The following is a 13,473-nucleotide window of genomic DNA, read 5'->3' as shown; positions in this document are numbered from 1 at the left end:
TATTGGTAATATATAAAATTGAGAAATTTTATGAAATTCAAGTGACTCACTCAGAGTCAGTTAGGGCATAGATTATTAAATAAATGCCACCAAATGAATAATTTGGTACTTTGGATATGACTCTGCTATATTATGTAGTACAATAAAGGTGGGGCAGGGGGTAGAAACTATATTAGAGTAAGATGGGTGAGGGTTATTGAAAAAGAGATGCCAATAATTTTAAATTATATTTGCAGAAGTGTTCTGTAGGGTTTTCATTCATTTTCATTCATTCAAAAATATATTTTGGGGCCAGGCGTGGTAGCTCATGCCTGTAATCCCCAGCACTTCGGGAGGCCAAGGCGGAGGGACCACTTTAGGTCAGGAGTTTGAGATCAGCCTGGCCAACGTGGTGAAACCCCATCCCTACTAAAAAATACAAAAAAATTAGCCATGCCTGTTGGCACACGCCTGTAGTCCCAGCTACTCGGGAGGTTGAGGCAGGAGAATCGCTTTAACCTGGGAGGTGGAGGTTGCAGTGAGCCGAGATAGCACCACTGCACTCCAGCCTGGGCAACAGATTGAGACTCCATCTCAAACAAATAAACAACAACAACAAAAAAACCCAAAAGTGTATTTTGGGCACCAGCAGTAGACATGTTCTGGTGGGGGATAGGGAAAGAAAGATAATAAAAACTAAACAAATAAACAAGATTGTTCAGATTAAGATAACAATAAATACGATAAAGTCCATGACACTGGGTAATGTGATCCATAGTGACTTACATGCAGGCAGAAGTTGTTATGCTAATAAGATAGATCCCTCCTTGAAGAGCTGACTTTTGAGATGAAGCCTAACTGATAAGAAGGAGCCAGTCACAGGAACATAGAAGAAGAACAGTTCATGCAGAGAAAAGGGCAAATGCAAAAACCCTGAGACGGGCAGAGTTTGGAATGTCTGAGAATAACCACAAGGCCACTGTGATGGAGCAGAGTGGGTGGGGGCCTTTTAAGACATGAGGACTCGTAGGCCATGGCTAGGAATTCGTATTTTAAGTGCAATGGAAAGCCATGGGAGGCTTTTATGCAGAGAGGTGGCAATATCTGATTTGCTTTTTTTTTTTTTTTTTGAGATGGAGTTTTGCTCTTGTTGCCCAGACTGGAGTGTAATGGCACAATGTTGGCTCACTGCAACCTCCACCTCCCAGGTTCAAGTGATTCTCCTGCCTCAGCCTCCAGAGTAGCTGGGATTACAGGCATACGCCACCTCCACGCCCGGCTAATTTTGTGTTTTTAGTAGAGATGGGGTTTCTCTTTTTTTTTTTTTTTTTTTTTGAGACGGAGTCTCGCTCTGTCGCCCAGGCTAGAGTGCAGTGGCGCGATCTCAGCTCACTGCAAGCTCCGCCTCCCGGGTTCCCACCATTCTCCTGCCTCAGCCTCTCCGAGTAACTGGGACTACAGGCGCCCGCCACCACGCCCGGCTAATTTTTGTTTGTATTTTTAGTAGAGACGGGGTTTCACCGTGGTCTGGATCTGCTGACCTCGTGATCCGCCCGCCTCGGCCTCCCAAAGTGCTGGGATTACAAGCGTGAGCCACCGCGCCCGGCCTAGAGATGGGGTTTCTCTATGTTGGTCAGGCTGCTCTCAAACTCCTGACTTCAGGTGATCGGCCTGCCTCAGCCTCCCATAGTGCTGGGATTACAAGCGTGTGAGCCACCGCTCCCAGCCCTGATTTACATTTTAAAATGATAAGAGCTCAGTGAGGATTGGATTATGGATTGCAGAACAGCTAGAGCAGAAGCAAGAAGACTTCTGGGAGGTGATTCCCTTAGCCCAGATGAAAGATGATGGGAGTTTGAATTTGAATAGAAGCAAAGGGTTTCCAGGAGAGGTGATGAAGAAAAATTTAGGGCTGATATTTAGATGAATGGATCAGGACAAACGGTTAAAAAAAATACCCTAAATAACGGGGTTACTGCCCAACAAAGACAGAATGCTTACAAGAAGCAGAAGAACAGAGGGACATGAGATTGTAAAACAAGAATTTCTAGGAATGAATTGAACTCCCCTAAGCAAAGGGTCTGGAAGTTGAGAAAACCAGATTTCCTTTTAGTTAAAAGGAACCTTTTACTGTGCAACTGGTCACTATTGGCCAAGAAAAAGCATAAAAACCAGGGAAGAATCCCATTTCACACTAGGAATGGCATTGGGTTGAAATACAAGGGCCAGAGACAAAGGACAGCTGTGACTGTGACCCACATATGTGGCAATCAAATATGAATTATAAGAATTGCACAAAGAGGCCAGGCGTGGTAGCTGATACCTGTAATCCCAGCACTTTGGGAGGCCAAGGTAGGTGGATCACGAGGTCAGGAGACGGAGATCATCCTGGCCAACATGGTGAAACCCCGTCTCTACTAAAAATACGAAAATTAGCTGGGTGTTGTGGCACATGCCTGTAATCCCAGCTACTCGGGAGGCTGCGGCAGGAGAATAGCTTGAAACAGGGAGTCGGAGTTTGCAGTGAGCCAAGATTGTGTCACGGCACTCTAGCCTGGCGACAGAGTGAGATTGTCTCAAAAAAAAAAAAAAAAAAAAAAAAAAAAGAGTTGCACAGAGAAGAGTGGAAATATCAGTAAATCAGAAGCTAGGCAGGCCTAACCCCTAATCCACTTGGTGACCTTCTGCAAGACACCTTTCTGTTAGCCTTTTCACCTGTGAATTTTTTTTTTTTGAGACGGTGTTTCGCTTTGGTTAGCCAGGCTGGAGTGCAATGGTGCGATCTCAGCTCACTGCAGCCTTCGCCTTCTGGGTTCAAGGGCTTCTCCTGCCTCAGCCTCCTGAGTAGCTGGGATTACAGGAAGCTGCCACCACGCCCAGATAATTTTTGTATTTTTAGTAGAGATGGGGTTTCACCATGTTGGCCAGGCTGGTCTCGAACTCCTGACCTCAGGTGATCCACCTTCCTTGGTTTCCCAAAGTGCTGGGATTACAGGCGTGAGTCACTGTGCCTGGCTTACTTGTGAAATTAAACCTTCAACTTTTACTCCTTAGGAACTTCTCACAAATTTCCATACATAAATCTCAAGTAGACACTCCTGCTTGCCACAAGCATACTCTCTAAAACATTGGTTCTCAGATGGACATAGTGGCTCATGCCTGTAATCCTAGCACTTTGGGAGGCCGAGGCAGGCAGATCACTTGAGATCAGGAGTTTGAGACCAGCATTGCCAACATCGTGAATCCCCATTTCTACTGAAAATACAAAAAAATTAGCCAGGTGTGGTGGTGCGTGCCTGTAATCCCAGCTACCTGGGAGGCCGAAGCAGGAGAATCACTTGAACCTGGGAGGCGGAGGTTGCAGTGAGCCTGATCCCACCACTGCACTCCAGCCTGGGAGACAGAGCAAGAGTCTGTCTTGGAAACAAACAAACAAACAAACAAAATTGGTTCTTGAGCAGGGCAATTTCACCTCCAAGGAGACATTTGACAATGGCTGGAGACATTTTTGGTTGTCACATCTGGGGTTGGGGAGTGAAGTGCTATTGGCATCTAATACGTAGAGGCCAGGGATGCTGCTGAACATCCTGCAGTGCACAGGACAGCCCCCCACAGCATTAAACAGTCCAAAATTTCAATTGTGTTGAGGTTGAGAAACGTTGGTCTAAAAGAAATGACAGGACAGGTGGCTTGGCTCATGCCTATCATCCCAGCACTTTGGGAGGCTGAGGCGAGCGGATCATCTGAGGCCAGGAACTTGAGACCAGCCTGGCCAACATGGTGAAACCTCTTCTCTACTAAAAATACAAACATTAGCTGGGCGTGGTGGCCCACACTTGTAATCCCAGCTACTCACAAGGCCTAGGCAGGAGAATCGCTTGAACCCGGGGTGCAAAGATTGCAGTGAGCCAAGATCACGCCAATGCACTCCAGCCTGGGTAACAGAGTGAGACTCTCAAAAACAACAACAACAACAACAAAAAAAACAGAAATGACACAAATGTTTACAGTGATTACTTCTGGATGGGATTACGATAGTTGTTTCTCTAGTGTTCTAAAAAACTTTCTGTTCTTTCTAAATGTTTAATATTGAGCACTTATTTTACAATCATTAAACAAAGAAATGACAACAACTGTTAAAAAAAATTCTTAAGAACTGAAAGGCAGACACCACCACCACTAAAGCCATGTCCCCCAGATCTAGGTTGTGAGTCACATGATACCAGACTTCAGAGGCAGCATGTCTTAAGGCCTCTCCGATGTGTGTCAGGCCAGCAGTGGGAGTAGGGCCCTCTGAGTCAGCCTCTTTGACCTGGGATGCTGCAGGAGATCTTAGCAAACATTCAAGATTTTCACTGAGTCATTTGTCTGTGGCGTTGATCTGCTCACTCAAGTCTTCCCGGTGTTTTGGTATGAGGGAGGCTAAAGAGGAAAAACAGCTGTTTAGTTTCTCATTGATTTGTATGGTCATTGAGCAATACCTGGAGCCCAGGTGGGTGTCCTTTATTCTGTGGCCTCCACAGCTGGGTCAGTGTGGAAGGCTTCAGACCCTGAGGAATTGTTCCTGGTAGTCAATTATTTTAATAAGTGAGATATCAGATTATATTCACAGAAAGAGGCTTCCCTGGCACTATAAGGGCTGCCAGGAATAAAATAAAAATGCTTCTTCAGTGAAGATAATTGTCCAAATTGAAGACATAGGAAATATTTCTAATTTGCCTGTGTATCTGGTGAACATTTCTCTCTCTCTCTCTTTCTCTCTCTCTCTCTCTCTCTTTCTCTCTCTCTCTTTCTCTCTCTCTTTCTGTCTCCATAAATGAAGACATGGGAAAATCTATTAAAAATTACATTAAAATGAAACACTTTTACATAAGCAAAATTCCCAATCACTCTCCTTACTTTACCTCAGCCCAACCAAATGTGAGTTAAATCTCTTCCCTTTCCCATGGGACACTAGCATCTTGGTGGCCCGGCTCAGTAGCTAAGCATAGAGTAATGAGTTTGTTAAATAATTTCAATTACATTGTTTTTGAGATTCCAGGGTCACAGGGAAATTCTGACCTGAATTATCTGGATGAACTGTCAAAATTGTGCACTGCCTTGTTCAAATTTGGCAAGTGCTGAGAAGCACTCATCCAAGGGGTAGATCTGGACTTCAGCTCATGCAGCATAATAGAATTTCAGGCTCAGTGATTTCTAGTCTGTTACCACTTGCCATTTTCTACTTGAAGAGGGCAGATACCTTCACTGTTCTCTGTTTCTATTTCATCTTTTGAAAAATTGGGATGATAATGGTTATCTGGTTTACATGCTTGTCAGGAGGAGTTATTTTAAAGCACTTTACAAATATAAAAATGTACAATAAAATTGCAGAGTCGGATGCAGCAACACCTGTATCCTTTGAGGAATCTATCACAATTCATACCCCTCCCAAGCCAACTTTTCTGGTATTACTCTGGAAAATTGTGCTTATACAGTTAAAATTTTTATTTTTAAAAAGTTGCGTAATTCCCTTTTACAACCATTTTTTTTTGTTAAAAGAAATGCAATTAAAAACATACTTTTCTTTCCAAATAGAAGAGCCTACTCTGCCTTATAAGAATTCTTGTTTGAAAGATTGAAGGACAAATGAAGTCATACAACTTCTCTGTTTGATACCATACTGAACTCAAATGAACACATTTTGAGGTAAGAAGTGAGCCTGGAAGATTTTTCTTTTTTCTTTTTTTGAGATGGAGTCTTGCTTCGTCGCCCAGACTGGAGTGCAATGGCACAATCTTGGCTCACTGCAACCTCCACCTCCCGGGTTCAAGTGATTCTCCTGCCTCAGCCTCCTGAGTAGCTGGGATTACAGGCACGCTCCATCAGGCCTCGCTAATTTTTTTGTATTTTTAGTACAGATGGGTTTTCACCACGTTGGCCAGGTTGGTCTCAAACTCCTGACCTCATGATCCACCGGCCTTGGCTTCCCAAAGTGCTGGGATTACAGGCGTGAGCCACTGTGTCTGGCAAGAGATAGAATTTTTCACAAAAATAACTCATACCAGAAACTTTGTAGGGCCCCCGCCATGCCCATAATCTTTAGGAAACAAACTCAAGTGTCACCTGTTTCCTGATACCTTCTGTAACGACCAGGTCGTATTCTCAGTTCCTACAACACTCAGTGTTTCTCATCAGAGCTGTAGCAATGGAGTAGTAAATGGCACTGCTCAGGAAGAGAGAATTCGGAAAGAAAAGGGCAGGGCCTAGAAAAGGAACAAACTTGTTGGATGTGTAGAGAAAGAATCGGCAAAGCAAGTAATAAAATCCAGAAAAACGTGGTATCATGGTGGTCACAAAAAAAAGAGTGGTTAAATTTTCGAAAATGGAGACAAACCACCCACCATGATCGTGCCATCTGAATAGAAACACAGAAACGACAACAAAAAAATGGCTAAAGAAAGAAGGTCAACAACCATGTCAAATGCTTTGGATATTAAGAAGTGTTCAGATGGATTTAGCAAGTAGAAAGTCACTGACACTTGGTGCACAACCGGATCTCAGTGTATTTAGGAGGAATCTGTTATTTTGGAACAACTGAAAGCTTTCATTTGGCTGAGAAATATCAACTCATTCTTAAATAGGTATGTTAGAAGGAGCCTCTGGGCCTGATATCTCCTTGATTACAAGGAAAATGAATAATAGTTGTGTCTGATAACCATGACATATCACCCCTATATTTGCTTGTAGCTTTCAGCAGCTCAAAACATTGTTGAAAACACTAATCCCAATATCCCCAACAGGGAAGTGTTAAAACCTGCCTTGTGCAACTGTCAATCTCTGATGATTAGATAAAAACAATTATGTCATGAGTCGTAGCTATTGTTATTTACTTCCCAAGAGCCAAATTACACAGATATCTGATTGCTGAAGCAATGTCTGGATGTACCACGAAATTCCACATGCATGTACAGTATAAACACCTCTGGCTATCACCTTATCTAATTTTGATCAGATACAAGTTAATCCCCTCCTGTATCTTTTATATATCCTGAATTTGCCTCATCCACCTAAACTTTGCCATAATTTACTCTCAATTTGTATGTGTCTGTGATGGAGTTGTTGTCATTTTCCTTTTCTTTTTCTTTTTTTTTTTTTTGAGACCAAGTCTCCTTCTGTCACCCAGGCTGGAGTGCAATGACGCAATCACAGCTCACTGCAACCTCTGCCTCCTGGGTTCAAGTAATTCCCCTGCCTCAGCCTCCTAAATAGCTGGGACTACAGGTGCGTGCCACCACGCCTGGCTAACTTTTTGTATTTTTAGTAGAGACAGAGTTTTACCGTGTTAGCCAGGATGGTCTCGATCTCCTGACCTCGTGATCTGCCCTCCTCCACCTCCCAAAGTGCTGGGATTACAGGCGTGAGCCACTGCGCCCGGCCTGATTTTCTTTATCTGTCTGCTTCATCAGGTTTTGCAAGTTTCACTACATTTCCTTAACTAAACTTCATTTTACCACTCAAGCAAACTTCATTATAATTATTTTATTTTTCTGATGACATCAGGTTTCTGTAGGGGTACCTGTTAGCTGGAGATACTTAGATTTTATTTTCCCAGCATGTGAGTATTTCCCATTCTATACAACACAATGGCAAGAGCAGGAGTATGTTTTTGGACAATCAAAGAGAGAAAAGGCCGGGCGCAGTGGCTCATGCCTGTAATCCCAGCACTTTGGGAGGCTGAGGCGGGCAGATTATGAGGTCAGAAGATTGAGACCATCCTGGCTAACACGGTGAAATCCCATCTCTACTAAAAATACAAAAAATTAGCCGGGCGTGGTGGCGTGCACCTGTAGTCCCAGCTACTCTGGAGGCTGAGGCAGGAGAATGGCGTGAACCCAGGAGGCACAGCTTGCAGTGAGCCGAGATCGTGCCACTGCACTCCAGCCTGGGCGGCAGAGCGAGACTCCATCTCAAAAAAAAAAAACCAGAGAAAAAATAACTCAGCTTCATTAGGTTTCTATTATTCTTCTCTGATCCATATAGTGGATGTTCACAGAAGTGTAGGAACCCAAACTATGCAAGTTAAACTGTTAATTTTAGAAGTTTATAGCAGTGATGTGGAAGGCTGACCAAAGTTGGCGCTTTGGTCTCACTATGAGCCATAGTAATAAATACATTAACAATGTCCACAAATAACAGTAGACAGCATTTAGTAAGGGCTTGCTCCAAGCTAGGCACTGTTTTCAGCTTAAGTCTCACAGCCTTATGAAGTAGATTCTGTCCCATCTTAGAGCAAGTTGGTCTGAGGATCCTCAAGGGTAAAGTCTCTTGCCAAAGGTCAGCAGAGGTAGTGAGTTCAGAACTGGGATTTAAATCCAGGCTGCTCTATTTCTGTTCGACAATTCTGCCTCACCTGCTTCTCTACATTTTAGGCACACGTTTGAATACTGAAAATTTGGGTCACAGAGTTGGAGATGTTTCTTCTTCTAGGCCCCAAACCGGAGCGGGGTGCAGTGGCTCATGCCTGTAATCCCCACTACTTGGGAAGCTGAGGCGGGAGGATCGCTTGAGCTCAGGAGTTTGAAGATACAGTGAGCTAAGATCCTGCCACTGCCCTCTAGCCTGGGCAACAGAAGGAGAACCTATCTCTAAAAAAAAAGAAAAAAAAATTAAAATTTTAACACAAGGGCCCAAACAAGTCAATAATAATTACTGTTGGGGACATGATCCTTACTACTGTCTACTAACATCTTGCAGTGCTTTAAACATACGTAGTTACCATTCTGTCCACTTGGTTGCCTGTAATATTAACTCAGTAAGTAGGAATGCTTCCTGCCCTGACTATATACTCATAAATATATGCTCCAAGTCAAGGGTCTTGCAGGTTCTGATTTAAAAAACACAATTTTTTTTGAGGGTCACTGGCTTTACATTACCTCATTCTTTTCAAGTTCCTTTGTGCATAAAACATCCTATGCTCAGTTATATGATCTGTTCAACCTACTGCTTGACAGATATGAAAACAGTGCTCTCATGTAATTTATGTAATTTACATTTTTACATATTTAGCAGTACACCTTTGTGCTTTGTTATATTGTTTGAGAACTAATCTGTTTTTCTGATGGCTGGAAGTCTAAGTGAAAAGATTAAACATGAAAATAATTCACCTTTATTATCACTAGGAGAAAGTAAGACAATTTAGTTTAATTCACAAGCACTTGAATCCCTATTGTGTCAGACACTGCATTGGAAACTGGGGATACAAGGAAGATACAACCTCATCTCTCAGAGTTCCCTAGTTATCCTATACATATATACAATTATTATTTGTCAATTAAATTTTTTAAAAAAATTTAAAAAGGAGTTTCCAAGCAAGAAAAATCATAGTGAAATGGTATAATTGGTATAATAACAGTTAATTAGCTATAGTATGAAAATACAGAGGAAGATCTAAGTTGGGGATTATTAAAGAAAATTTAAATTAGCTGGGTGTGGTGGCAGACCCCTGTAATCCCAGCTACTTGGGAAGCTAAGGCAGGAGAATTGCTTGAACTCAGGCGGTGGAGGTTGTAGTGAGATGAGATCACTGGGTAACAGAACAAGACTCCGTCTCAAATAAAATAAAATAAAAAATAAAGAGAATTGGACAGAGATGTGGCATTTGAACTGTCTTTCAGATTAAGAAGAAAGTTACCAGGTAGCCAATTCAAATATAAGATTTACAAAAATAGAGTACAGCATGAGCAAAGGTGTGGAGGTACAAAATAATAATGTTTTTGAGGGGAGAATAGCAAGTACTCTGGGGGTGGCCAAAGTTTGAGTTGTGTGGTTTCGGTGGTGGATGGAGATGCAGGAAGATTAGGAAGTAGATTGAGATCAGATTGAGAAAGGTCTTCCAGACCACATGAAAAATTTTGCCATATTTAGGCAATAGGGAGCCCCAGAAATTGTTCAACCATCATCAGCTTTACATTTCACTATGGTAATTTGGCTTCATAAGAAGCATGGGTTGGAGGTTGATAAGAGTAGACTCCAAGGGGCCAATTCATTAAACTCAACTGCCAATAATGCAACAGACAATGAAAGCCAGAATGAACACAGTGACCATGGATGCCAGAGGCATTTCTAGGATTTTTGTAGAGGACTTAAGAGACCATTTGGGAGGGGAGGAAGGCAGAAGATAAGGGGAAAGAAGGAGTTGATGTCTTTGATGACTGATGGCACTTTTGCTAAGATGAAGAATAAATTGGAGCAAGAATAATTGGCTGGGCGCAGTGGCTCATGCCTGTAATCCAAGCACTTTAGAAGGCTGGGGTGGGTGGATCACCTGAGGCCGGGAGTTTGAGACCAGCCTGGCCAACATTGTGAAACCCCATCTCCACTAAAAATAACAAAAACTAGCTGGGCATGGTGGCGGGTGCCTGTAATCCCAGCTATTCAAGAGGCTGAGGTGGGAGAATTGCTTGAACCTCAAAGGTGGAGGCTGCAGTGAACGAGATCAAACCATTGCATTCCAGCCTGGACAAAAGAAGCAAAACTCTGGCTCAAAAAAAAAAAAAAAAAAGAAAAGAAAAGTATAAATTGGGGGAGGGGAGGAGATATAGGATTCCTATTGGAATGTATTGAGTTTGAGATTCTGGCCTGGACATATGGCACTCTTGAGTTGTTTCCTAGGCAATTATATCACTGTCTTGATGATATCTTTAATCACACATATCACTTGTGGGTAAAGAAGAAACTTCAAGAGTTTTACACACCAATCCTTTACTTTGCCATCTAGACAAATTATATTTTTACCAATGCCATTTTTTGTTGTTATTTTGTGGGTTCTGCTTAAAACTTCCCCTATATTTTTCTAATTATGGTAACCTAGGGAAAACATCAAATTATGTTGATAAAATTGGCTACAATCTGGCTCTAATGATAATAGCTTAGAATCATGAAGCAGCAATATTTTATCCTGAGAGCAAACAAATTTTATCCTGAACACGTGTTCTTTTGCCTTATTTGCCTAATGTTACTTGAAACTTTTATTTTTCCACTTTGAATAGTAGATTCTGCCAACTGTTTTAAAAGCTTTTCTCTTTTTAGGGGAGGAGGGGAACAGCTTTTCTCTCTTTTGTCTGATAACTGAGGAGCGAAGATTTAATTGGTGAGAAAAATATACACACTATAAACCTCAGAATGTTCCCACTGCTTTTAATGTTTGATGTGCCTGACAGATTACCCTTTCAAAACAGGATAATAGGATAGGTGGTGCTGGAAAAAAACTTTTCCATCCAAGACAAAACCACATGGACATTGAAAAGAACTGGCATTTGCCTAGACATTTAGTGGGGGACATATCCTTAGGGCACAGATTCCATAGTGAAGGGCTCTTCTCCCCCTTCCACACACTCCAGCTCTCTCTAGAAGGTATAAAGGAAAGAACTCTGAGCAAGAATCAGGAAATTGGCCTTTGTTCCTGACTGTGCCACTTTGTGGAACTGGGCAGATCTTACCTCATTCTGTGCTTTAGCAGCTTCATTTGCAAAAATTAATGATTACCTCAAATGATTTCTGATTTTAGCCAAAAATAAATACAGTAGTTTTTAAACAACTGCTACATATTAGCTACTTACGTATGTAATTTTGCACTCAATATAAAATATATTATGAAAAAGAAACTCAACCTATGTTAACCATCCCTGTACTGATGAGACTCAGGAAAAAGAAGTGATTTACTCAGTATTGGGCAGTTAGTGAGCATTTTTGAGCCAAGGTCTTACTTTAACCAGAGCCCTTTGCATAATATTTTACTGTTGCTACACACTTTCTATTATTTGACTAGAGGAACACAACATATCGATGCATTTGAAACAATAAAGTAATAAATAATTTTCCTTACCCTGGGCAGAAACAGAGGATGATGAGAAACAGTGACAAAAATTTAATCAAGCCTTAAGGACAAATAATATCACGGTTTTGAATAGGAGATTGGGTACCTTGGAAGTAATCATGAAGAGGTGTTTTAACTCCGCAATAGGCTCTTTCTTATTCCTGCTAGGAATGAAGAAGCACAAATTGAAAATGAAGAAGGAGGAAATAAAACACTGACTCTGTGTAAGAAAGGTGACTTGCAAATTATGAAGCAGTTAGGAAAATGTTTATTTTTTTCTTGTCATTTTATAGGCTGTATATATTTGAGAATTAATATTTGTCCTTTGGAGGGTGTGTGTGTATATGTATGTTGGAGCTGTGTGTGTGTTTTAGTCCATTTTCCTACTGCTACGAAGAAATGCCTGAGATGGTAATTTATAACGAAAAAGAGGTTTAATGGACTTACAGTTCCACATGTCTGTGGAGGCCTCACAATCATGGTGGAAGGTGAAGGAGGAGCAAAGGCACATCTTACCTGGTGGCAGGCAAAAGCATGTGTGCAGGGGAATTGCCCTCTATAAAACCATCAGATCTCATGAGACTTATTCACTATCACAAGGACAGCATGGGAAAAACGTATTCCCATGATTCCATTACCTCCCACCAGCTCCCTCCGGAGACACATAGGGATTATGGGAGCTACCGTTCTAGGAGAGATTTGGGTGGGGACACAGCCAAACCATATATAAGTGTGCCTGTGTGTATGCATGTGCACGTACATAATTTTTTTTACTTGTGACTGATGGACCATCTATAAAATAAATCAAAGAGAAGAGACAGGTCTCACTCTGCCTCCTAGGCTGGAATACAATGGCATGATCATAGCTCATTGTAGCCTCTAATTCCTGGGCTCAAGTGATCCTCCCTTCTGAGTAGCTGGGATTACAGGCACGTGCCACTATGCCCAACTAATGTTTTGTTTGTTTGTTGTGGAGATGGGAGATGGGAGTATTGCTATGTTACCCAGGCTGGTCTTGAACTCACTCCTGGCCTTAAGTGATCCTCTGGCTTTAGCATCCTAAACCACTACGATCTTAAAAAGGACCAGTTTCCTGGATTGCCTCTCTCCCTCCATCATTCACCATCTGCAATCAACTCTATAGAGTCAAGGGCTATCCCTGCCTTTTCAGTAGAAGCCCTCAAGAAGTCACTCCATAGGGACTGTCTTGGGCTTTAGGAAGTGTACAGGGTTGGGATGGGTGGGAAGGTGAGGAGGAAAGCCACTCTTTCAGGTGGAGTTGAAGGGGGATGGAAAATGGACCACAGAGGTTCAGAGAACAGGCCCTTTGTGGAAAGGGGGAGACCAAATAATGCTGCAGTGTGAAAGCAGGTGAAACAGGCTGCAAACAGAAGGAGCCCACAGGAGACCCTGCTCTGACAGCTGAACATCCTGGGGTCCTCAGACTCTGATAAAAAAGCACATTTAGCCTACAGCTTTAGGCCCTTCCTCCTACCCTTGTAGACTCTGCCACAAACATGCCCTCCAAATTGATTCTATCCACTTGTCTCTAGTCTGCTGCTACTATTTTAGTCTAAGGCCCTCTTCCCCTTTCCTGGTTTATGGTCACAGACTCCTATCTGAGTTCCCAGCACCAG

This window comes from Symphalangus syndactylus, chromosome 3, assembly GCF_028878055.3.
Source record: "Symphalangus syndactylus isolate Jambi chromosome 3, NHGRI_mSymSyn1-v2.1_pri, whole genome shotgun sequence".
NCBI lineage: Eukaryota > Metazoa > Chordata > Mammalia > Primates > Hylobatidae > Symphalangus > Symphalangus syndactylus.
Note: the sequence above shows the minus strand (reverse complement) of the source record.